Here is a 23,245-nt window from a genome sequence, read left to right as displayed (position 1 = left end):
GATACTCAGTAGCAGAGCTCCAGCGGGAAATGTGGGCTCATGAACTAAGCAGGTCAGCTTCACCCGGTGCCCAAACCAAAAGGAAACCAACAAGATGACAGGTTGTGGTGCCCTCAAAAGCAGCACAGTTCAGAGCCTACCACAAAGCCAGAAAAAAGGGACCAGGGCCTCCCTGTCCTGCACTCTCTGCAGCGATCTCGCACCTGAAGGAGCTGGATGGGGCTGGTACCCACAGCTACACTGGAGCTGCTCCCAAATCAGGAATTCATAAGCAATGCTGGGCTTATAAGAATCAAAAGCAGATTGATTGTACTGTATGCTGAATCCAGATACAGCCACACACAGAGTGAAGAAGACAAATAAAATCTCTAGAGTCTCCAGGAAAGGGAGAAACTGAAGGTGATTATTCCCCCAGGAGTCTATGCCCTGTGGGGTGAATACAGCAGGGGTGACTGCCCTACCCCCAGAAGCTGGGTTGGCCTTTGGGTGTCCAACTTGCCTTGGTCTACCCAGGACTTTTGCGATTTCAACGCTGAAAGTTTTGCATTCCAGAAAGCCCCTTCAGTCCCAGTCACCCTGGCCGGCCTGGTGGGTGAGGACGCAGGCTGAGCAGGAACTGGGGGAGCCATGGCCTCCCGCCTGCGGAGTCTGCACGCGAGCAGCCCTCCCTGCAGCCACCCATGGCTGGGTTCGCCCGCAATGTCTGCTGCACAAGCCCGAGCCCTGCAAATCGCAGGGAGACAGAGCTCCTGTCCGGCTGCCAGCAGCTATTTCCCATCCCCACACGTGGAGGAAAATCCGCTTGGCCCTGAGTGCATTCAAGGGATCAAGAACTTCAGGGAAGGCGTCCACCAGGTGCAGAGCAGCCACCCGCGGGGCGCAACGGACGACGGAGCGTCCCCGTCACCCGCCCGGGCCTGGCGGCCGAGGGTCCCTGTGATCACTGCTGTGGCTTCGGTGCGACCAGACGTGGGATGGGGTGGGGAATGGGAGCGCACGATACTCCATCCGCTCCCCGGAGCTACCGCGGCTTCCAGGGCTGGGAACGAGAGGGCGCTCATTACAGCACTTAAAAGTAGCGCACAAAGACCTGCCCACCCATTCCAAAGGAGACAGCGAGGAACCACTCAGCCCGCAACGTGGCCGCCCGGAAAGAAGCGGCCTCGGCTCTGGAAGCGGACGTCGACCCGCCCGGGAGCCTCCTGCGGGAGCGCTCCCAGCACTGCGCGCAGCACCGCCAGGCGGGGCGTTCAGAGCGGCGGGGAATCGTCCCGCCCTCTCAGTCCCTCCGTCGCTCCATTCCTGCCCCGCCTCTCCTCTTCATTCCCTCTTCGCCAGTCCACCTCTCTCCTCTCCCTGCTCCTTCCTTCTCCCCATCCCCGCCCCATCCCTCCCTTCCACCTTCTCCCCTCCTCCATCCTCTCCCCTCCCCCCTCCCCCTCCCTCCCTCCCCCCCCCTCCCTCCCTCCCTCCCCCTCCCTCCCTCCCTCCCCCTCCCTCCCTCCCCCCCCTCCCCCCTCCCTCCCTTCCTCCCCCTCCCCCCTCCACTCCCGTCCTTGTTCTTCGCCCCGTCACGCTCCCGCATTTCTGTGGGTTTCCACAGCTCCTCTTCTGCATCACCGTTGACAACTTGAGTTGCGTGGGATCGACTCAGGAGTCAGGATACAAGAACGTTTGCTCGTATCCCTTTTGAATGGCTCCACTGCTGAAAAAATAAGTTTCAAAGTCATTTCTCATTCATAAATCAAATTCATAATCAATAATTAATATACTGCATTCAATTTTTAAAAATATGTACTTTTGAGGCGAGCTGGTTTTTCAGGCTTTTCCTGTCTTCTCAAATAAAACTATCAGACCAGGAATAGGGAAGGGGGAGGAGGGGAAGAAAAGAAGTTAAACACTGTGAGTGTGAGAGTATATATTGGTGTGTTCGTGTGTGGGTGTTTGTGATTGTGTTTGTATGTGGGTGTGTGGGGGTGTTTGTGTGTGTGATTGTGTGTGGGTGTTTGTGGGGTGTTTGTATGTGTGGGTGTGTGGAGTGTTTTTTGTGTGTGAGGGTGTGTGTTTACGTGTTGTGTGCTTTTGTGTGGTTGTGGGGTGTATGTTTTTGTGTGTGGGGGGGGGAGTGTTTGTGTGTGTGTGATTGTGTCTGGTGTTTGTGATTGCATGTGAGTGTGAAGTGTGTGTATGTTTGTGATTGTGTTTGTGTCAGTGTGGAAGTGTTTGTGTGTTCTTGTGAGTAATTGTTTGCATGTGGGGGTGGGGTGTGCATGTGAATGTGTATGGGGAGTATTTGTGTGTGGGCATGTGTGGGGTGTTTGTGTGTGTTGGGGGTGGGTGTTTATGTATGATTGTGTGTAATTGTGTTTTTGTGTGTGGAGGGTGTGTGGGGGGGGTTGTGTGTGTGTAGGGTGTTTGTGTGTGTGACTGTGTGTGGGGGGCATGTTTGTGAGTGACTGTGTGTGTGAGGTATTTGTGATTGTGTGTGAGTGTGGGATGTGTATGTTTGCAATTGTGTGTGTGAATGTGGGGGTGTTTGTGTGTGTGATTGTGTGTGGAGGTGTTTGTGTGTGATTGTGTGTTTGTGTGGTTGTATGTATGTCAGTGTGTGTGTGGGGATGTTTGTGTGTATGTGTTTGTGTGTGGCTGTGGGGTGTGTGTATGGATTGTGTGAATGTGGGCATGTGTGGGGTGTGTGTGTGGTGGGGTTTGTATGTATGTCAGTGTGTATGTGTGGGGATGTTTGTGTGTGGGTGTGGGGTGTGTGTATGTGATTGTGTGAATGTGTGGGTATGTGTGGGGGGTGTGTGTGTGGGTGTGGGGTGTTTGTGTGTGTGATTGCATGTGTGTGTTTTTGTGTGGGTGTGGGGTTGTATGTGATTGTGTGAATGTGTGGGTATGCGTGTGTGTGTGTATGTGTGACTGTGTGTGGGTGTGGGGGGTGTGTGTGTGGAATGTGTGTGTATGGGATGTGTGTGTGTGGGATGTGTGTGTGGGGTGTGTGTGGGATGTGTGTGTGTGGGATGTGTGTGTGTGGGATGTGTGTGTGGGTGTGGGGTGTGTGTGTGTGATTGCGTGTGTGTGTGCGTGTTTGTGTGTGGGTGTGTGTGGGGTGTATGTGTAATTGTGTGTGTCTGTGTGTGGGGGGGGATGTGTGTGGGTGTGGGTGTGGGGGTTGTGTGTGTGTGTGTGATTGCGTGTGTGTGTTTGTATGTGGGATGTGTGTGTTTGTGTATGGGTGTGTGTGGGGGGTGTGTGTGATTGCATGTGTCTGTGTGTGTGTTTGTGTGTGGGATGTGTGTATGTTTGTGTGTGTCTGTGTATGGGTGGGGTGGTGTCTTATAGGCTGAGGCCCCAGGGCTGGATCCACCTGGTGCAGGAGGGATGCTCCTCTTGTCAGCGACCATCTGGGTTCCTGGGCCTCCCAGAAAAGCAGCAGGTGGATGCAGGGGGCGGGGCAAGGTAGGGCAGGGGGCCCAGCAAGGTGGGGCAGGGGCGGGGCAAGGTGGGGGCAGTGCAGATGCTGAGTCCTCTGGGGCTAGGCCTGTCTAGCGCTGGGCATACAGCCCAAGCAAGGAGCTGGAGTGTCTGTCCTCCACAAGTGTCCTCACACAACTGTCCTAAAGTATTCTTGGGCCCACACCTTAAGCCGGGTGAGTAGCGATCATTCAGGGCTGTGGAGTGCGGTGGGAAGCAAAGGGCGGGACCGCGGGGTGGAGCTGGCCAGGGGGCTGCTTGGACAGAGTCCAGGGCACCGAAACGAGCTGGGATGTCGTGGGTGGAATGGGAGGTGCAAGTGACCAGACAGAGAAAGAGAGTGGAGAGAGGAAAGGAGAGAGCAGCGGGCCAACTTCATAACACTTAGCTCCCGCCTCTAAAGCAACCTCTCTCCAGCACTGTGGACTCAGATCCAGCCCGTTTGCCCCTCTGCTTGGGTGTCTAATGAACACCTCCCACTCCCCTTTGTCCCTCCTCTTGGGTGTACAGTGAATGCTTCCTGCTCTCCGTTTGCGCCTCTGTTTGAGTGTCCAGTGAACGCCTCCCACTCCTGTCTTCACCAGCATTGCACACCTGTCCTTCCCACCTCTCAGGCACCAAGTAACCCAGAGCCATCCTGTTCTGCTCCCTCCACTCAAATCCCACTCACCTGCGATCCTCTGAACATCTCTGAACATCTCATCACTGCCACCCAAATCCACTTCACCCTCCCTGTCCCTGCAGGTGATTCGTGGCTCTCCGCGCCCCCCTCCCAACACCCATCGCATGCCAGCAGCCGGAAGGAGCCTTTGGAATATGAGCTGGGAGCTGTTGCTTGGCTCAAACCGTGCCATAACTCCCCATTGGCTCAGATGAAAGCTCACGTCCTTCCCATAGCCCCCAGGGACCTACCCTCTCCCCTGTTTCTTCCTTCCCAGCCGCTTGGATCCCCTGATGGTTTCTCAAATACCCAGGCCTGCCTACACCTTGGGGCCTCCCTGCTGGCTGATCCCCCACCTGGAAGGCTCACCTGTCACCTTGTCAACCAGGCCATCTGGTCACCCTCCCCTGGCATTCCAGGTCCCTTCACTCTGTCTGCTTTTTTTTTTTTTTTTTTTTTTAAATAGCAATTTCATCTTCCAGAAAACTATCATTTACTTACCGTTTGTTTATTGCTCCCCCTGCCCCCCACCCCTAGACAGCTCCATGGCAATGGAGGCAAAGGTGTTTTGATTCTTTGCTCGGCATCTTCCATCACAATTGCTGGGCACATAGTTTGTGTCCAGTAGATATTTGCTGACAGTTGGCTGAATGTGAAGATATGGCGCCTGGCTGCCCGCAGAAGGAACTTGCGTTTTGTTCTGTTTACTGGAATAGGCAATGAGACAGTTTAAGCACAGGTGCGATGTCAGCTGAGTTGTGCTCAGGAAGAAGGCCCTGCCTGCCCTGGGGAAGATGGGCTGGGCCTGGGGGAGGAGACACACATACAGGCAGGGGTCATCGTCCCTTTTGTCCCTGAGAGATCCTGGAGCAGGGCTGTCCTGCAATGGAAGTGTCCTGCATTGGCACTGCACGTGCAGCGGCCCCGGGCCCATGTGTGGCCCTTGAGCACTTGGAATCTGGCTAGGTGTGGCTAAGAGGTTCGGCTTTAAAATTCACTTTATTTTAATTAAATTAGTGAAATTTACATAGCGACATGTGGCTAGTGGCTCGGTATGGACCATGAAGTTCTAGAATTATCCAGATTAAAGATGGTGGTGCATGGACAAGGCTGACGGCAACAGCAAAAGTGAAAGAGGTCACCTTTGGGGTCTTTTTGGGAGGTAGACCCCACAGGTTGTACCGAAGATTGGATTAGGTGTGAGGGAAAGAGGACTCAAAAAGATGCCCCAGTTTGGACCTGAGTAATGGAGACAGGGAAGGCTCAGAGGGAAGTGGTGTGGATGGAAATGGCGTTTCTCTTTTAGCTGTGTGAGTCTAGAGCACAGGAGGGGTCTGGTCCGCGGGGAGAAACAGGAGGCTACTGCAGGTGGATGGCACTTTAATCCTTAGGAGTGGATGATACCAAGGAAGGGGAAAATGTACCTGGAGCTGCAGAGACTAAGGCGTCACTGAGGCATTCCCAGAAGTGATTAGATGACATTTGTTGTTATTTGGTGAATGGGGGCTGGACTCTCATATTAAGTCCTGTTATAGAAAAATAATACCTGTTTTGTCACCTGCTTTGTCCTGCAAATTTTATTCTTACTGTAGATGCCAGCACATGGTGGGTGTGAGCCCAGGGTCCTGGCCAGGTGAAAGCAAAATTATACTTTCCACTGCAAATACTCAAATAACAGCAATGAACTGGAAGCCAGTCTGGCTGGAGGCTGGGATTTTATGGGTGATTAAGTTTGGATCATTAAAATATGCAAATCAGCTGGATTTCTGATCCTCTATCACTGTCCTATGGGATCAGAGAGTCTGTTTTAACTGCCAAAAGGCTTTGAAAAATACTAGACTGACTTAATGAAATTAGCAGAAGGGAAATAGATGTTTTCTTAACAGGATTGAAACTCCTTGTTCCGATTGTTGAATGTTTCATTGAAGCCCTGAGTCAAACGTTTGAGAGTATCAAATTCTAAATGACCCAGCCCTGCCTCTGGAACCTCAGCCTCGTTCTGCATCACGTTCCCTGATGAACCATCTGCTGGCCCGTGGTAAAGAGGGTCTAATTCCTGAAGCACAGCAATACTTTTATTTTCCACGAAAAGTTGAATGGACCCCAATATTCTGGGGCAGAGGAGACTTGGATTCCAGCACTTTAACCTCCAGCCCCTAAACACTGTCCTCTCTGCCCCACTTCTGACAAAAATACGCTGCACACAAATTTTACACCATTCATGCCGTGGTTTCCTTGACAGGTAGAACATACATGCAACCTTTTCAGTTTAAATACGTGGTTAGAATGAATGACGACTGTATCAGCAGCACCCTATAACTGATTTTGTGACGTGTCATTCCCAGCTTGTAAGCGTGGGCTTCATGGGGGTATCTGAGAACCCAGAAGTCCACCTTTGCACGAGGAGGACGCCTGTGTTTGGTTCCCCGACAGAGCCAGCAGGGGGCAGGCTGGACCTGGGAATGCACTGGAGCGGCTCCCTGGAGACCTGCAGTTTGCTGAGATGATCCCAAGGACGCCTGAGTCCTGACTTCCTCCAAAGCACCGTTCCCCACTGGCCCCTACCAGGACCCAGTTTTCTTCCCATCAGTGAGAAAAATCTCTGGAATTCTCAACTGGGTCGTCCAGTTCTCCCTTCCCCGCCAAAAGGGCCCTGGCCTGTTCCAGTAGCTTGTCCTGGCCAAGTTGTCCCTTGAGGGCTGGGGCTCTGGCTGGGGGCTCTGGCTGCTTCCCTCGCACTGCCCTTCAGGGCCAGCTCACTTGGTCACCTCAGTGCCTGTGTTTCAAACCAGCTCCAGGCCTGCTGAGCCCACCTGGCAGCCCTGGGCCCACCCTCTACTCTGGGTCCTGGTCCTACCTAGATAGCCTGGCCTCAACTCCTGGCTCTGCCATTTAGTAACAGTGTGACCTTTGTTCTCCACTTCATAGTTTTGTCATCTGTAAAATGGGACTGAATGAGTTAATAATTAAGCAGTGCTTAGAAGAAGGCCTAGTACGTAATCTGTGCGAGATGGATATAGACATATAAAATTTTCTTTAACTGTGGAATAACCTTTTATTCTACTTGAAATTTGCAGTGGCCCTCAATTGGCAGAGGTGAGGAGGAGCCGCTGGAGCTGGGGTTGACCCACTTACTAATCTGAAACCAGTTTGTCAGCCCAGAGACAGAGCGGGCAGCACCGGCCCCTCCTAGATCCACCGGCTTCTCCTCCCAGCACATTTGGGCTGCATTTTCTTTGAAGGAGATTTTCAGCTGTGAAACTCTCACCCTAAATGTGCTGTGGAAGGAAAGAGGATTCAGTTTTCCTGTTGTTTCTTTTAAATGCTTAGAGGTTGAGTTTCAGTCTCAGACTGGAAAAGTAAGGAAACCCTGAAATTGTATACAGATCCAGACCATTCCAGAAGCCCCTGGAGATATGCAAGGCGGCTGAGAGCTCCAGGGAGCCACAGAGCCTCCCTCACTGCTATTCCTGATGGCCTGGACACAAGCAGTGGGCGCTCAGTTGGGGGATGGGGTTGGGGGACATGGGGTGGGTAGGCAGACATGCGATCCTCCATTTGAGTCTCAGCACAGGAAACTGGACTCCGAGCCTTACAACACACAAGGCTCTTTTGTCAGACGTCATGCCCCAGGCCAGGGTTTGGTCCCCCAGGTTCTGTGCAGGCGCCCACCTCCCCGCCCCACCCCACTCCCTCTCCATCCTAGGCAGTCCATTCTTTCCAACCGAGGCCACTGGAAGCAGCTCAAAGCAGCATGGGTTGGCCTCTGCTGCATCTGACCATATTTTAAGAGGCTTTTAATTCTGGAATAGTTCTAGGGTGTGTTCATTGTGTAAATTCCAATGCAAACCCTTTTCATTTTCATCATCCTCATTCTGTTTGGTTTCCTCTGACTCATGTAATCAGTTGAAATATTAATTACAAAAAGATGGCTGGGCACATAGAGCTGGAGGCGATTTGGTCTATCCATCAACAGAGGAGGAGTCGAGCCTGGAGGGGAGAGACTTGCCCTAGATTGCCAGCCCCTGGTAGGGCTCCCCTGGGCCCCACCGTTGGTTCCTGGGCTTCTGTCCTATTTGCTGACTTGCATTTCCAGTGCTGATTTCCCTGCAAGTGGCAAAGCACTGGAATGACCTGTGAACTTAGGAAGTGTCTGAATCGTGTGGAAGCCACGGTGGGAGCTTGGACCCTCTTGGAAAGGAAGCTGGAGTGGTGAGAAGCCACCGTTTGGCTGTGGGTGTGGGACATGGAGAGGGGGCAGATTCCTCTTTCCTGCTAAGGTCATTCATCAAGGGAGTACTCCAGAGCCCCTGACCTGCTGGGGTGATGGGTGACACTGGGACTCTGTCACCACAGGCACTGCCTTCAGATCAGAAAGGGAAAGGGTGCTGGTCATGGCGGCTCCTCTGCTCAGCTGGAGTGACAGGCAGCCATGCAGGAGGGCTGCAGCTGGGGGTCAGCCCATGCAGTGATTCCCTGGTGGTCCTTGAGCAGATCAAACCTCTTTCCCCATCTACAAACAAAAGGGGGATAGGCTCAAACATGTTTTACAGGCTTGTCGTAGGGATAAAATAAAGTCTGTGAGAGCAACATCTGACTGTATGCCAGCGGAAGGTGCCCGGGGGGCATGTGGCTCACCCTGAGCAGTGGCAGTGGCACAGGCTGGGGTGCCTGCCACTGGAGAGGAGGGAGAGCAGAGCGGTGCTGCAGTGACCGTCCCAGCTGGGGGAACTGGAACCTCTGCTGGAGGTGGAGCTGTATGTCCCCGTGAACTCCCTGGGTGACTTTTGGTTCTTTGGCCAGAGCTCCAGCATCACCAATGAGTAGGCCTGCCCTTTCTTCCCAAACTCTGAGACTTTGGGCGAGGGCTTGATCTTCTGGGACTCTACTTCATCCTTTGATGGAGTTCGTGCCCATTGGGTTGGTTAGAGTGAGGAATAAAAGGATCCTATCACCAAGTGCTTTGCACAATCAGCCATCATCTGCCAGTCCAATGTGGGGAAAACATGCCGGGGGGAGATGAGAGCAGGAGCCTCATGTAGGGTATGAGCCAGGCAGTGGCTCAGAGCAAACTGAGAAGGTCCTTCCAGTCCTGGATTCATGTTTCCATGGAAACCTGCTCTTGCCAGAGAGTCCGCCCACCCCAGGCCCCCTCCTCCAGGGCTGGTGGGTTCTTTGGCCAGAGCTCCAGCATCACCGATGAGCGGGCCTGCCCTTTCTTCCCAAACTCTGAGAATTGGAATGGGTTTCCTTACCTAGGACATGCAGTTGACTGGCGAATGGAATCCAGGATTCTGAGTGCAGAAGTTTCCAGATTCAGGGTAAGCTGGTGCCTGGCTGCTTCTATGTGCAAGGAGAACAGACCCTTCCCTGTCCCCCCATGGTACTGAGGCTGTGTTTAGTGAGAATGTGAGGAACTGGGTACTAGGTGTGAACAGAAGCTTGTAAATAACCAGGGCCTTTCCAGAAGGCCTATATTGATCTCAGAGATACAGTGTTTGGAGGTCCCAGCATGGACTCCTCAAATGCCCCCATTCCCTGCATTTTTTTTCATACTAAGCTGTGAAGGTCAGGCTAAGCCATGAAGGTCAGAATCTGTGATTAGTGGGTGGATGGCCTCCCTTAAATAGCCATGGCCCAGCTAGGTATGATTCTGCCTGGGTGTCAGAAAGAGCCTTGAGTCAGGAGGCCAGGGATGAGTCTGGCTCCAAAACCCCTGACCCCAGCCTCGGCCGCTCACCCTGCGCATCTGTTTCTCGGCTGTAAGCCGGTAATAGCATGGCCAGGGCTCTAAACCCAGCTTCTGCCCTACTTGTCTCTGCCTGCTTCTCCCTTTTCCTCTTCCCCTACTTGTCCCTATCTCCATCTTCCCTGCCAGAAGCAGGGCTGGCCACCCTCTCACTCAGGGTGTGCAAGGCCCCCAGGGAGGCGACTGTGTGGGTGCATGCATGCATGCGTGTGGGGGTTTTAGGTGGCAGTGTCTCTAAGATTGGACTTAGGATTCATGAAGTTTTTTCCAAAATTAGAAAGCAAATGTATGTGGGGAGGAAGGGGGTGCTGCCAGAGGGCATGTCTAGCTGTCTCTTTGGGAAATTAAGGAAGAAGAGTTCTAGTTTGGCCCCTAAAGTCATACTTCCCCTTGGGGCTGCAGTTTTTAATCTGGTATCATTAACTAAAGTCACTGCAAACATCCTCCCAAGGCTTTGATTTGAGGTGAGTGGGAGCCCCTGTCTTCTTGGGGGTTGGGTGATGGTTGGATGACATCAGAGAAGCCCAGCGTCCCAGGTCAGAGCCTTACTCTCCCTGCAGGCTCCCCACCTCTGTCCACCAGAGGATTTCCTGTGGCGTCTGTTTGCTTATTGCTTTCAGATAAGTTTTCATTTGAAACAGTGGTCAGAGGCTCTAAATCATTTGAAAGTCTTCACATCCAGTGTTCAGACAACTCCCCTGGTTCTAACATTTGGTGATTCTGCAAGAAGCCTTCATGCTAGGGCAACCAACTGTCCCAGTTTGCCCAGCACTGTGGAGTTTCTGGACATGGGACTTTTAGTGCTGAAAGTCCCAGGAAAACCAGGCCAGTTGTTCATCCTCTCACATTCTCACTTGAGTAGCTTATATTTTGAGCCATGCTTGTTTCGAGAAGGGAAAGATACTATTTAGAAAGCCCCTTCAATGCCCAAGTGTCAAGAAAAATGGGATCCATCACCTAGTCGAATAGTAACACTGGATGGGAAGGGAGGGAAGCTGGTGCCCATGTGTTTTGAAAAAGCAGCATTTACTTTAACTTTGGAATCACAGAGCACCAGTCCCCAGGGAGGATGGGAAGTCAATGGGGCCAGGGTTGGTGCGACTGATGGGATCTGAAGGGAAAGAAGAGCTTTTAAAAAGGAGAAGAATTTCACACTGAATCTCTTAATCTGTTTTACAGACTCATAAAATCTTAATATAGCCCCGAGACTGTCATGTTTACAGACAGTGCAGCAAAGGCAGTGGCTTGGAATGTGACCAGAGAGTTTGCAGAACAAACGCACCAGGGAGGGGCTTGGATGGAAATAACCAAGCGCTCTCCCCGCAGGGTAAGGCAGGACAGCCGGGCAGCCCCCGTCTGGTTCCCCCAACTGTGAGCAGAACGCTGGGCTACAATCTAGGCTGAAGCTTCAGTGCACTGGCTTTTAGAAAAAAGCCCCCATACTGCCCCTGGGGCAGAAGATGGTAAGACGCCAGCCCCTGACACATCCATGACAGTGTGTGACGCAGGTGGAGCTCCAGTCCAGTGGACACACCTGTGATAGATTTGAGAACGCCTGGAGGTTGGAGGTTGCTGAGAACCCAGTGGGGCTAAGAGGGTCACAGGCACTCAGAAGACAGGGAGGTTCCGGTGGGCTTCCTGGAGAGGGGACCCGGGCTGGGCTGCACAGCATCTGGGAAGGCAGAGGGCATTTCGGGGGAGAGGGCGTGAGCAAGGGCAGGGGGGCTGGATGGGCACAGCACTGGTGAGGGCAGCAGAGGCAGCACCTGGAGAGGTGGCTTTTGCTGGGGAACGGTGTGAGATAAGCTCACCCTAGTCCTGGTTTTGGAGATGAGAAGAAAAAAACAAAAGTGAAGCAAAACACTTGTCACTGTAGAGGAGCTTACGGTATAGACCACCTGGGAGAAATGAACTTGAAAACAAAGGAAGATTTAGGAGCTGAGCTTGTCAATGTCAAAGTCCAGCCTGAGCCATGGAAGAAGAATAGAATTGGAGTGAGCCCTGCTGTTGGGCAGACCTCTTCTCTCTGTATTCCCTGCCCACCCCAGGAGTCTGGAAACTGGCATGCTTCTGTGTTAACATAATGGCTTTAAAATTTTTCCTGTTGTGTGCTTTAAAGAAGTAATTTCCAAATATTGGTCTATGTGGAAAAAACGAGAAAAAAATCAAGGTTTCCCTGGTCTAAGACTAAATGTGAAAAATAAAGAAAATATAATGAGTTTTTTATAAAGTCAAGCTTATTTAATTTACAGGAGTATCCTTTACACAGAGATTATGCTGTTCTTATGTTTTTGCTGTTCAACTGGCTTTCTTTAATGGAATCATGGTCCATGAATTAACTTAAAATTAAAAGTATTGGTTTCTGAAACCCTAAAGGCTGGGAACTACTGTTTTAACGGCTGATTGTCTCCCTATCTAAAATATATATCAATATATTCTGACATATGGATACTAGCCATCAGGAAGACAGAAGAATCTGGACAGAAAGAGATCAAGACTTAACTGGTAATGCTGTAGACCACGGCAGATCGTAACAGAAGACAAAGCCCTTAAAAGGTAAACCTCCTTGGCTCTGTTCCCTGGAGGAGGTGGGTTATGACGTTGATGGGAGGTGGGTACAAATTGGGAGGGATTTGGATGATGCTATAAGATTAGAAGCTACAAAATCTTTGTGAATGTTTGTTTCTTTGAGCTAGGCTTGGGATGGGGAAGACTCTTCTCTCCTTTGTTTCAGACATGAGTGAGATCAGAAAGTCTCCTAGACAACAAGAGCTAGTTCCCTCTGACACTTCTTTGCTACCCTGTCTGACCTTTCTCTGGGCATGCCCTTTTCCTAGGGTTAGAGTCCAAAAGCCAAGTTGACATGCCAACACGGAGCTCATGCCTGTGTAGGGGAGGAAAATAATTTCTTTCTACTTTTCATAGTTTTTAGGTGGGACAGACCCCTGTAACAAAAGACAGATTAACAAGAGAAAAACAGAAGTTTAATAACAAGTATACTCTCGTGCATGCATGGAGGTACTCAGAAAAATGAATAAATCTCAAAGAGGTGGCTTGGAATTCAGGCTTAAAAATTATTGTCTACAGAAAGTAAGAAAGAAGGGCATGGGGAAGGCTGGTTATGGGAAGAAAAAGTACAGTAAACAAAGAGCCATGTTTGTGTTTGCAGATGTGAGTCAGTGCCTTCTCCATTGATAAGAGTCTTTAGTGATTTGAGTCCTGCTACAGAGAGGGAGACACTCTTACAGATGGAGATTTCCCCTTTTATAGATTAAATTTCCCTTACAAAAAGGTAGCTGCCACTTTGTTTTCTGAGCATCTTTTGTGTCTGTAGCTTCTCAAAATAATAAGCTGAAAATAAGTCTTAAGCCAAAGAGGCATACTTTGGAGTGGCATTTTCTGGTCTCCTGCACCTCTTCCTTCTAGACAACACTCCAGTTCCTAGAACATTGGGAAGCCCCATCCAAATGGCCCTGTATTAGTTTGAGTTCTCCAGAGAAACAGAACCAATAGGTCACACACTCACATATTTAAATGTATATATATTATATAGGGAGCATTTCTTATAAGCACTTTATTATAAGGAAGTTGCTCATGTAGTTATAGAGGTTGAGATATCCTAAGATCTGCAGTTGGCAAACTGGAGACCCAGGAGATCCAATGGTATAGTTCCAGTTTGAGTCTAAAGGTCTGAGATCCAGGAGAGCCAATGGTGTACATTCCAGTCCAAGTCCAAGTCTGAATTCATAAGTGGGAGAAGACCAATTTCTCAGCTAGAAGGCAGTCAGACAGAAGAGAGAGAATTCTCCCTTACTTGGCCATTTGTTCTGTTCAGGCCTTCAATGGATTGAATGCAGCCCACTCACATTGGGGAGGGCAATCTACTTAGTTTACGGATTCAAAAGTTTATCTTATACAGAAACACCCTGATAGACCTACCCAGAATAATGTTTAACCAAATATCTGGGCAGCCTGTGGCCAACCAAATTGATACATTAAAATTAACCATCACAAGCTCCAAGGCACTTCCAGGGCCTGTGCTGGCTTTCCTCCTGGGTTCCTCTTCCTCACGAGGGCCACACAATTGGATGAATACTTCCAGGCCCAAAGTTTGGCCCAGCAGGGATATTTGTGGGGATGGGGAGAAGAGCTTTCATATAAGGGTCTAGAGAGTGAATATAGGTGTTCACAACTGGTCCAGGATGGGCCAGGTATGAGAAAAAGGGACAGGCTAGAGGCCAACTGTTGCCACACTGCCTGTTTCAGAGCAGAACTCCAAGCAGTCCGATAATTCTAAATTTGAACTTAAGTTTCCAGGTTGTTATGAAAGTATAATTATCATTGTAGGAGGAGGGAATGTATTTAACAGCTTGTTTGCTTGATTTATAACTTTTGAATATTTAGACATATGGTATGTGGGTGTCCATTTGTACACTTGCCCAGGCCCTCTAAGGGTCCTGTCTGAGTGGATGGGGTCCTGATATTGTAAAATTATGCATTAGAGGGTATTGGGGGTTGTTCAGAGGGGCTTGTTCAGGTAGGGTTGATATTTCATTTGGGCCTTGAATGCAGCAGGATTTTGAAGTTCAGTGAGGGTAGGACTGGTGTGGTAGACTCTAATTACAAGGTGCACCTTGAAAACCAGATAGAAGTGACATCCAGTTAAATATGGCAGATGGAACACGTGAATTTACTTCTACACCCACCCCAAATCCCACCAAAAAGACAGTAAAGGAATTAAAGGGAGCAAAAACTCTTAAGGACAAATAGAAAGTGAGTGGAATAACAACAGGATGTTTTGGGAACTGGACAGTGGATGAATAAGTGTCTTAGTCTGTTCAGCTGCCGTAACAACATACCTTAGACTGAGTAATTGATAAACAATACACATTTATTGTTCATAGTTCTGGAGGCTGGGAAGTCCGAGATAAAGGCACCAGCAGATTCAGGGGCTGAGAAGGGCCTGTTCCACAGAGATGGCACACTCTATGTGTCCTAACAAGGTGAAATGGGCAAGCAGGCTTGCTCAGATCTCTTTCATGAGGGCACTCAGATCTCTTTCAAGAGGGCACTAATTCTATTCAGGAGAGTGGAGCCTTTGTGACTGAATCACCTTCTAAAGGCCCCAACTTTTAGTACTATCACATTGGGTATTAAGTTCCAACATATGAATTTGGGGGAACACATACATTCAGACGGTAGCAATGACAGTAAATGATTAACTGACAAGAGAAAGTCAGCAGGATCCCTAGTGTGGGGACCACTGGGGGTGAAAGCAGGAGGACTGTGGAATTTGGAATACGAAGTCTGTGGGGGAAATAGACCTCAAGATTCCCTGCTTCCCTTTGAGGAATGGGCACCTGACTCATGCTATCCTGCAGAAGACTGGAGGTCTGCTTTCCAGAAAGACTGAGGAGACGGACCTTGGTCTCGGGGAGCAGGCAAGAGAGGAGAGGCACACTGAAATGCAGGATTAGGTGCAGGTTTTCCCAAAATGAGATGTCAGCCCCTTTTCTGCTCTGTTTTCAAATGTGTAACTCTCCTAGGCAGGAGTGTGGAGGTCGCCCCACGAAGAGAATTATCCACTCAGGAGAAAGACCCCCACCAAGTTGTCAGCTGCTTCAAGTTCCCTTTAGGAAATGGTCTTAAATCACTGCCATGAACGGTAACCTTTTAGTGTATTCCTCTTGACTATAAACCACAGTCAAAGCCCATTCAACATTTGAAGAGAATGAAAGATAGAGACCAAACACGGCCTCATAATTGTTAAAGTGAAATTATTCAATACAATAGAGGATCAATTGATGAGTCAGACTCCTGAACCTTTGCTCTGGACAAATGTCCTTGGAAGGCACACTCTGTGTGTCCTAATGTGATGAAATGGGCAAGCTGGTAAAGACAGATTTTGATTCTTAAGGTATGAGTACACTCTGTGAAGCTGGGTTAGAGTCCCAGACTTCTTTTGAAGGGTACCTCCTTAGCTGGAAGGTCTTTTTCTTGGCTCCTTGTTTGGAATTGGAATTATTCCCTGACTCCCTAGTCTGGAACTCTTTCTTCCTGACTCTCTGTGAGGTTCCCCCATTCTGTTTATTCTTTCTGTTCTCTCTATTGGATCTTGCTTCTCTCGTCAGAATGATTCCGTCACCAGAAGCCCCTTTCTTTGAATCCCTGCTGACTAGACGTTCTGCCGACTCTGGCTACCTTGGCCAGATCCTTTCCCTTCCCACTCCTGCCCCTGAGTCAATTGAATTTTAGCCTCTCTACCCTCCAGGGGCTCATAAGGGACACAGGGTCCCTCAAAAGCAAGCACCTGAGGCTGAAAAGAGAAAAAGAAAGGACTATGTGGAAATTGGGCAAATGAAAAAATCTTAAAATCTTCTCCACAAATATTGGTAAAAAGCTTTAGCCCTTGTTGAGTAGGTAAATTCAACTTGTCTTATTTTCATCAGAAACACAATCTGGATAAAAATATAAAGTGAATATAAACTAGTGAGTTTGTGTTACTCTGTTTCACTACCTCATGACTAAAATTTTTTAAAAATGAAAAGCCATAAGATCTAGTTGCATCTCTTTGTTTCTGGATGTGTACATGTATGATCCATGTTTGTATGTTATGTAAATGTAATCTTTTTTTACCTCCAATGGCATTACCCAACCAATATGCTAAAATTGGCTTAGGGATAAATGAATGCTCAAACAAATTAAGTTTTCATAGGATTCTCAGAAAATTAGAAACTGACTCCGTTTTTGTGTTTTTTTTTTTTTTTTTTTTTTTTTTTTTTAAGTTCATGTGCTCTGGGAATAATCCTTGTTAAACAAAAGCTAGTTTAAAAATTACTGATCAAATAAAGATAGGACTGTCTTCAGAATTGTCAGCAATGAATATAATACAGACATATATTTTTGCCTGGGTTGTCTGGTCAGAGAGGTCTATGTTGTCTCTGTTAGACGTTTAAGGACATACAACTATAAATCCAACCTTAGAGTAGAATGCACAGTAAAAACGAATTGCTTAATTGGTTAATGCATATCAGTAATGGAAGTAAAAAAAATAGGTTATAAAAGCATTGTGAAAATTTTATCTTGTGTGGTCAAAGTTAACTAAAATTGAATAGATTCATTTCTAAGGTTTATTAAAATAAGTTTTAGCACGACATTGATGCAAAAGTAGATTTTGGTCTTGTCTGTTAAAATGACAGGATTTTCTCAGAGTACTGGTTTGATAATATGAAGGGTTTTTCCTTATCTTTTAAGTAAACAAATATTTTGTGTTTTATCAAGATACTTTCTTGTGTTTCATTATTGTCTTTTATTAAGTATTTGATTCCTTAAGATAAATGCATTTTCTCAATATTAAAATAGTTTTTATTGATAACTATGTAACCTTCTGTATTTACCTCTTGAAGTCTTTTAATTATTACTGTGTTTAAATGAGTGACTGTTACTTCAAAGTGACTTGTGATCCTATTTTGATGAAGCATTTTGAACTTTTTGACATTGAAAAAAATTTCCCATTATCAAATTATAAATTAAGTCTTTTTTGCCTTGAATTAACATTGGGATTTTTAAAATTGGGCTCCTGGAAACGCTCAAAAGATGTGTCTCTGGCTTTGTAAAAGAGACAGGCTAAACTGACTAGATTAATTTGATGTTAAGTTATATGGGAAGCATTGTCAGATAAGTGATTTGAAACTTTCTTTAAGTAATATTTATGATTATTTTTAAGAGACATAGTTTTGCTCTGTTGTCAGCTGGGCTGGAATGCAGTGATGTGATCATTGCTCACTGTAACCTCAAATGCCTGGGCTCAAGGGATCCTCCCTCATCAGCCCTCTGAGTAGCTAGGACTGCAGGTGTGCACCACCATGACTGGCTTTTTTTTTTTTTTTTTTTTAAATTTTTGTAGAGACAGGGTCTCACTATGTTGCCCAGGCTGGTCTTGAGCTTTTGGCCTCAAGTGATCCTCCTGCCTCAGCCTCCAAAAGGGCTGGGATTATAGGCATGAGCCACTGTGTCTGGCCTATGGGTATGTTATTGATATGAATGTTTTAAAAAGTGTGTGAGATGTCTAGAAATCTAATATTCTATCAGTCATAATTTTGGCTATGTTAAATTGTTGTATTCCACAGAAATAACTAAATTTCTTTGTGAGTTGTGTCATTATAACAATAATGAACTCTCATGCTATTTTTAACCACGGCCATTCTAACTCTTTGTCATCCACAGTTTTTTGTGATTTTTGTTTTTGTGTTTTGTTTTTTGAGGTGGAGTTTTGCTCTTGTTGCCCTGGTTGGAGTGAAATGGCACAATCTCGGCTTACCGCTACCTCCCAATCCCAGGTTCAAGCGATTCTCCTGCTTCAGCCTCCTGGGTAGCTGGGATTACAGACATGCACCACCACGCCCAGTTAATTTTGTATGTTTAGTAGAGACAGGGTTTCTCCATGTTTGTCAGGCTGGTCTTGAACTCCAGACCTCAGGTGATCTGCCCACCTCAGCCTCCCAAAGTCTGGGATTACAGGCATGAGCCACTGCGCCCAGTCTCACAGTTATTGTTTTTATTCTTCTCTGAAATTGTTTGCAATCAGCTACGGTCCAAAATTTCTTCTTCAAGGAGTTTCATGGAAAAGACTCTGACAAGTACGCTAAAACACAGGTTTCTCAAAACTTTAAGATCATACCATTGGTCTGAGTAGGAATTTCCAGAACTCTAGTGAAGAAACTGATGGGTTCATGAAACGACTATTTCATTATCAAGCAGAACACAAAGTAATTACAGGGGACTGGATAAACTGATGAGGATACTTTTTAATGACTTTTTATTTAAAACATTGTTTGCTTTAACTGTTTTGTTGTCTAGATATAAGCAAGCTTTAAAAAAAAAGCTATCTATAGATTGCAACAATTTGATAAAGTACACTTTTGTGAACAAAAATGGAAACAATTACTTTTTCTCCCTCCCTCCTTGATCCATCTAGAATTCAGAAACTATTTGTAAGTATTCTTATGTTTATGGCAATATAGTTATTTGCATAAGTTGAATAAGAATCTGTCCTCCTTATAACAGGACATGATTGGAAGCACTGCATATATTACAAGGCTTTGACTGGAATGCCGTATTTTCAGATATGACCAGACAGCTTTAAGGAACTAAGGTTGACTTTATGGAGCCAATAAGCCACCCCCTTCTTGGTAAAACTGGCTTGAGGGTTCCACCCTTACAGATGAATAAGGAATATCCCTTCTTGGCAGGCACAGGAACCTCAGGATATTCAGGAACCTCAAGAAGAGAGGAATTCACTCAAATATAAGCGTGACAGATGAGCCTGATGGTAGGTCTTTGGTTTGGCTTCATATCCTAAAGAGGCTTTCAGAAGTCGAATCTGAGATTCCTTACCAAAAGTTCTAGCAAAGCAAATTGAAGAAGAACCTAAGTGGTCAGTCACTATTCTTGCTGCACTTGTGTAAATAATGAGACCTAAACTTATTATTTTGCAAATGAATTAGTCTTTCTTTGATTATCTTTGGTAAAAATGGAGGTGACTATAGGGAGAAAAAAATGTTTCAGAAGAAAACTATAGTGTACCCAATATTTGATTCTAGCCCTGTTCATTTACATTGAGGTTTTATTATCCACATGTAGTTTGGACTGGATCCTGAGTTCTCCTAGTTTCGCTCAATATCTGGCTATGACTTTCCAAACTAATATTTCCAATTTTCTCTCATCTTTCTGGCTTGGGATCACTGTTGTTTTCCTAATGCCCTGTAAGCTAAAGCTGAGCAACTTTCTATTAAACTTCAGAGGAACCACCAACCACGACAGCTTATGTATGGACAACCTTCATGACATCCAAACTGCAAACCTGGAAAATCTGTTAGATTGCTATTGCCCTCCCAGGGCCCTGCTCCAGCTGAAGATACTTCAGGACCAGCGTCTAGAAATCTTCACTGGCTGCCCTATGGACTCAGAAAGCGAGTTTATGGTTTGTTCTTACTATTAACATTTATTTTTCTTTTATTTTTATAGAAACAAAACTAACCTCATTAAAGGCCTGATGGCTCACACCATCCAGGAGATCTCCTCTGCTACCAACTCTTAGCAGCTGATTCAGTGGTCCTTCATGAACAATAGGCAACTGAACAAGAAAATGAGTTTATATTGTTGAAAAGAAAGAAGAATGCCTCTTTTTTCCCTTGAACAAGGGAGGTGGGGACTATCAAAAGATTCTTTGCTTGACCTAACTTTAGTCAGGCTTCTAAATCTTCCCCTTGGCCCATCCGTGCACTTCCTTGTGAAATCCAGTTTTAGCAAAGAACATTGCTAAGTCAGTTTAACAAGAACCCCCCATCCTCAATATCTGATCAGATTGCTCAGTCTCCGTCATACCCCAGATGATGTCTGATTACCCTGGCCTGTCTTCAGCAAGAATTCTGTTAGGTCAGTTCAGCCAGAATCTCCCTTAACTGTTTCCTCCCAGTAATTTTTTTCTTTTTTCTTTTTTTTTTTGAGACAGAGTCTCCCTCTGTCACCCAGGCTGGAGTGCAGTGGCACGATCTTGGCTCACTGCAACTTCCACCTCCCGGGTTCAAGCGATTCTTGTGCCTCAGCCTCCTGGGTAGCTGGGACCATAGGTGTGTGCTGCCATGCCCAACTAATTTTTTTTTTTTTTTCCTTAAGACGGAGTCTTGCTCTGTCACCCAGGCTGGAGTGCAACAATGTAATCTCAGCTTACTGCAACCTCTGCCTCGTGGGCTCAAGTGATTCTCCTGCCCCAGCCTGCTGAGTAGCTGGGATTACAGGTGTGTACCACCATGCCCAACTAATTTTTTGTATTTTTAGTAGAGATGGGGTTTCACCATGTTGGCCAGGCTGGTCTTGAACTCCTGACCTCGTGGTCTGCCCACTTTGGCCTCCCAAAGTGCCAGGATTACAGGCGTGAGCCACTGTGCCCAGCTGGTGCCCTAATTTTTTATATTTTTTGTAGAGACTGGGTTTTGTCCTGTTGCCCAGGCTGGTCTTGAACTCCTGAGCTCAGGGCAATCCACCCACCTCAGCCTCTCAAAGTGCTGGGATCACAGGTATGAGCCACCGTGCCCAGCCTTCCTCTTAGTAATTTTCTATCCACTGACCCCCACACTCTTCATGGCTATAAATTCCCATAGAATTGCATAAATTCTATGCAATCTCTCTCCCCAACTCTAAGACCCCATTGCAGTGGTCTCTATAACTATGTCAATGGCCCTGAATAAAGTCTTCCTTACCATGCTTTAACAAGTATCATTGAACACATTTTCTTTAACAACAACAAGAAAAACACTAAGCAGAAAAGGGATGTAAGAAAGAGTGAGATGAATAACACACTTCCAAGAGAGAGGGCTCAAAGAAGGAAAAGGAAAGATCAAATGAATTCCTTATAACCCAAAAGAAACTGCAGACACAACGGACCAACAAACTGAGCTCAGCTGAACTCTGTAAGTTTCCAGCAGCGATTCTGTGACCATAGAGAGATGAAAGGCAAGTTGAGGAAACAAATGGGAGAAAAACGTAAAACATTACAGTGATGGGAACCACGTTCAAAGCCACACAACCCTGAAAGCACAAGTTTGACAAAATTATGCAAAACAAACCGGCACAAACTAACATGCAAGATTGATTAAAAAAAAAAAAAAAGATGTAAATGGCAGGTAAAGGGCAACTGATTTTTCCAAGAAGAAAACAGAATGGATGGAATTGAAAAGGCACTCAAGGAACTATGGGAAGCTGACTTTTCAGAAGGAGGATGTGGACTTCCAATTCAACCGAGCACGTGTGTATCCCAGAAAGAGAAACATAGACATAGACAGAGTGACTCATGCTGAAGCATAACTATGGTTAGCTTCTGAACACAATGACAAAGGCAGAATCTTATCGACTAAAAAGCCAAAGGAAACCAAAGAAAGCACAAATTCCCCCACAGCATTCAGCACCCGAGGATGGTGGCCACAATCTACAGTTTGGGGGAAAGGAAAACTGGCACATGTAAAGATCACACACAGATGGCTTTACACATGGGGGCACTCAGGGTGGAGAGTTCCTAAAAGCCGTTTTTGACAGAACACTGAGGAATCAAACTGCAGATCTTAGGAACAAGGAACTGTGCTGAAAAGGATTGACAGTGAACACAGAATCCATTCTATTTTGGAATTAAGACCTCAGCAACTAGTGAAATTGTGTGTTATAAAACCAAGAGTAACTCTTATAAACATGGCCGGTGTAAATCATGATGTCATAACCAAATCGGAAAAGGAGGCGAGGGAACGCTGGCCTTTCCCTCATCTTTTAGAGCCGGAAGTTAAACTTGAAACATGTAATCATATCAAAATCCAATAACCTTGAATAATCACTCTTTGCCTACCGTTTTCTCCCCTTGACTTTGAAGGGATCGTTTGTTCCTTTTTATATTGCTTGAATTTGTTTTTTTAATTGATACATAATATTCACACATATTTGTGGGGTACATGTAATAATATGGTTTGGATCTGTATCCTTGCCCAAATCTATTGTAATCCCCAAAGTTGGAGGTGGGTCCTGGTGGAAGTGATTTGATTATTGGGGTGGATTTCCTCCGGGAACTGCCCTCATGATAGTGAGTGTGTTCTCACGAGATCTGGTTGTTTAAAAGTGTGTGGCACTTCCACCTTGCTCTTGGTCCTGCTCCTGTCATGTAAGACGCTGGCTCTCATTCACCTTCTGCCATGAGTAGAAGCCCCCTGAGGCCTCCCCAGAAGCAGATGCTGCCATGCTTCCTGTACAGCCTGCAGAACTGTGAGCCAATTAAAGCTCTTTTCCTTAGAAATTACCCCGTCTCAGGTATTTCCTTATCGCAATGTGAGAATGCCTTAATACATGTAATATTTTGTTAGGTGCATGGCATGTGGAGTGACCAAGTCAGGGTATTTGGGGTATCCATCACCTCAAGTATTTATTTCTGTATTCTGGGGATCTTTCAAGACTTTTCCTGTAGCTATTTTGAAATACACCCTACATTGTTGCTAACTAGTCACCCTAACTGGTTGCTAACTAGTCACCCTACTCAGTTGAATTGGAAGTCCATGTCCTCCTTCTGAAAAGTCAGCTTCCCATGGTTCCTTGAATGCCTTTTCAGTTCCATCCATTCTGTCTTCTTCTTGGAAAAATCAGTTGCCCTTTGCCTGCCAAATTCTCACATTCTTTCCTCCATTTTATTAGTAATAAGGTTACTACTGAACCTTATTCTTTCTATCTTACTGTGTGTCTGTACCCATTAATCAACCTCTCTTTGTCCTCCTCCCCACTGACACACCCTTCCTAGTCTTTGGTATTTATCATTGAATTTGTTT

General features: G+C 46.7%; 1 long non-coding RNA gene across 1 annotated transcript; it reads left to right on the top strand.

Moving 5' to 3' along the window:
* Window positions 1-8,133: 8,133 nt before the first annotated feature.
* LOC144331361 (uncharacterized) lies at window positions 8,134-22,722 on the top strand. The gene is made up of 4 exons (XR_013398446.1): window positions 8,134-8,350; window positions 9,398-12,443; window positions 19,139-19,218; window positions 19,914-22,722. It is a non-coding gene; the product is annotated as an uncharacterized LOC144331361 (long non-coding RNA).
* Window positions 22,723-23,245: the final 523 nt, after the last annotated feature.

The sequence above is a fragment of the Macaca mulatta genome, chromosome 9 (assembly GCF_049350105.2).
Source record: "Macaca mulatta isolate MMU2019108-1 chromosome 9, T2T-MMU8v2.0, whole genome shotgun sequence".
Taxonomy (NCBI): Eukaryota; Metazoa; Chordata; class Mammalia; order Primates; family Cercopithecidae; genus Macaca; species Macaca mulatta.
The sequence above is the reverse complement of the archived record's forward strand: the minus strand, read 5'-3'. Positions and strand labels throughout refer to the sequence as shown.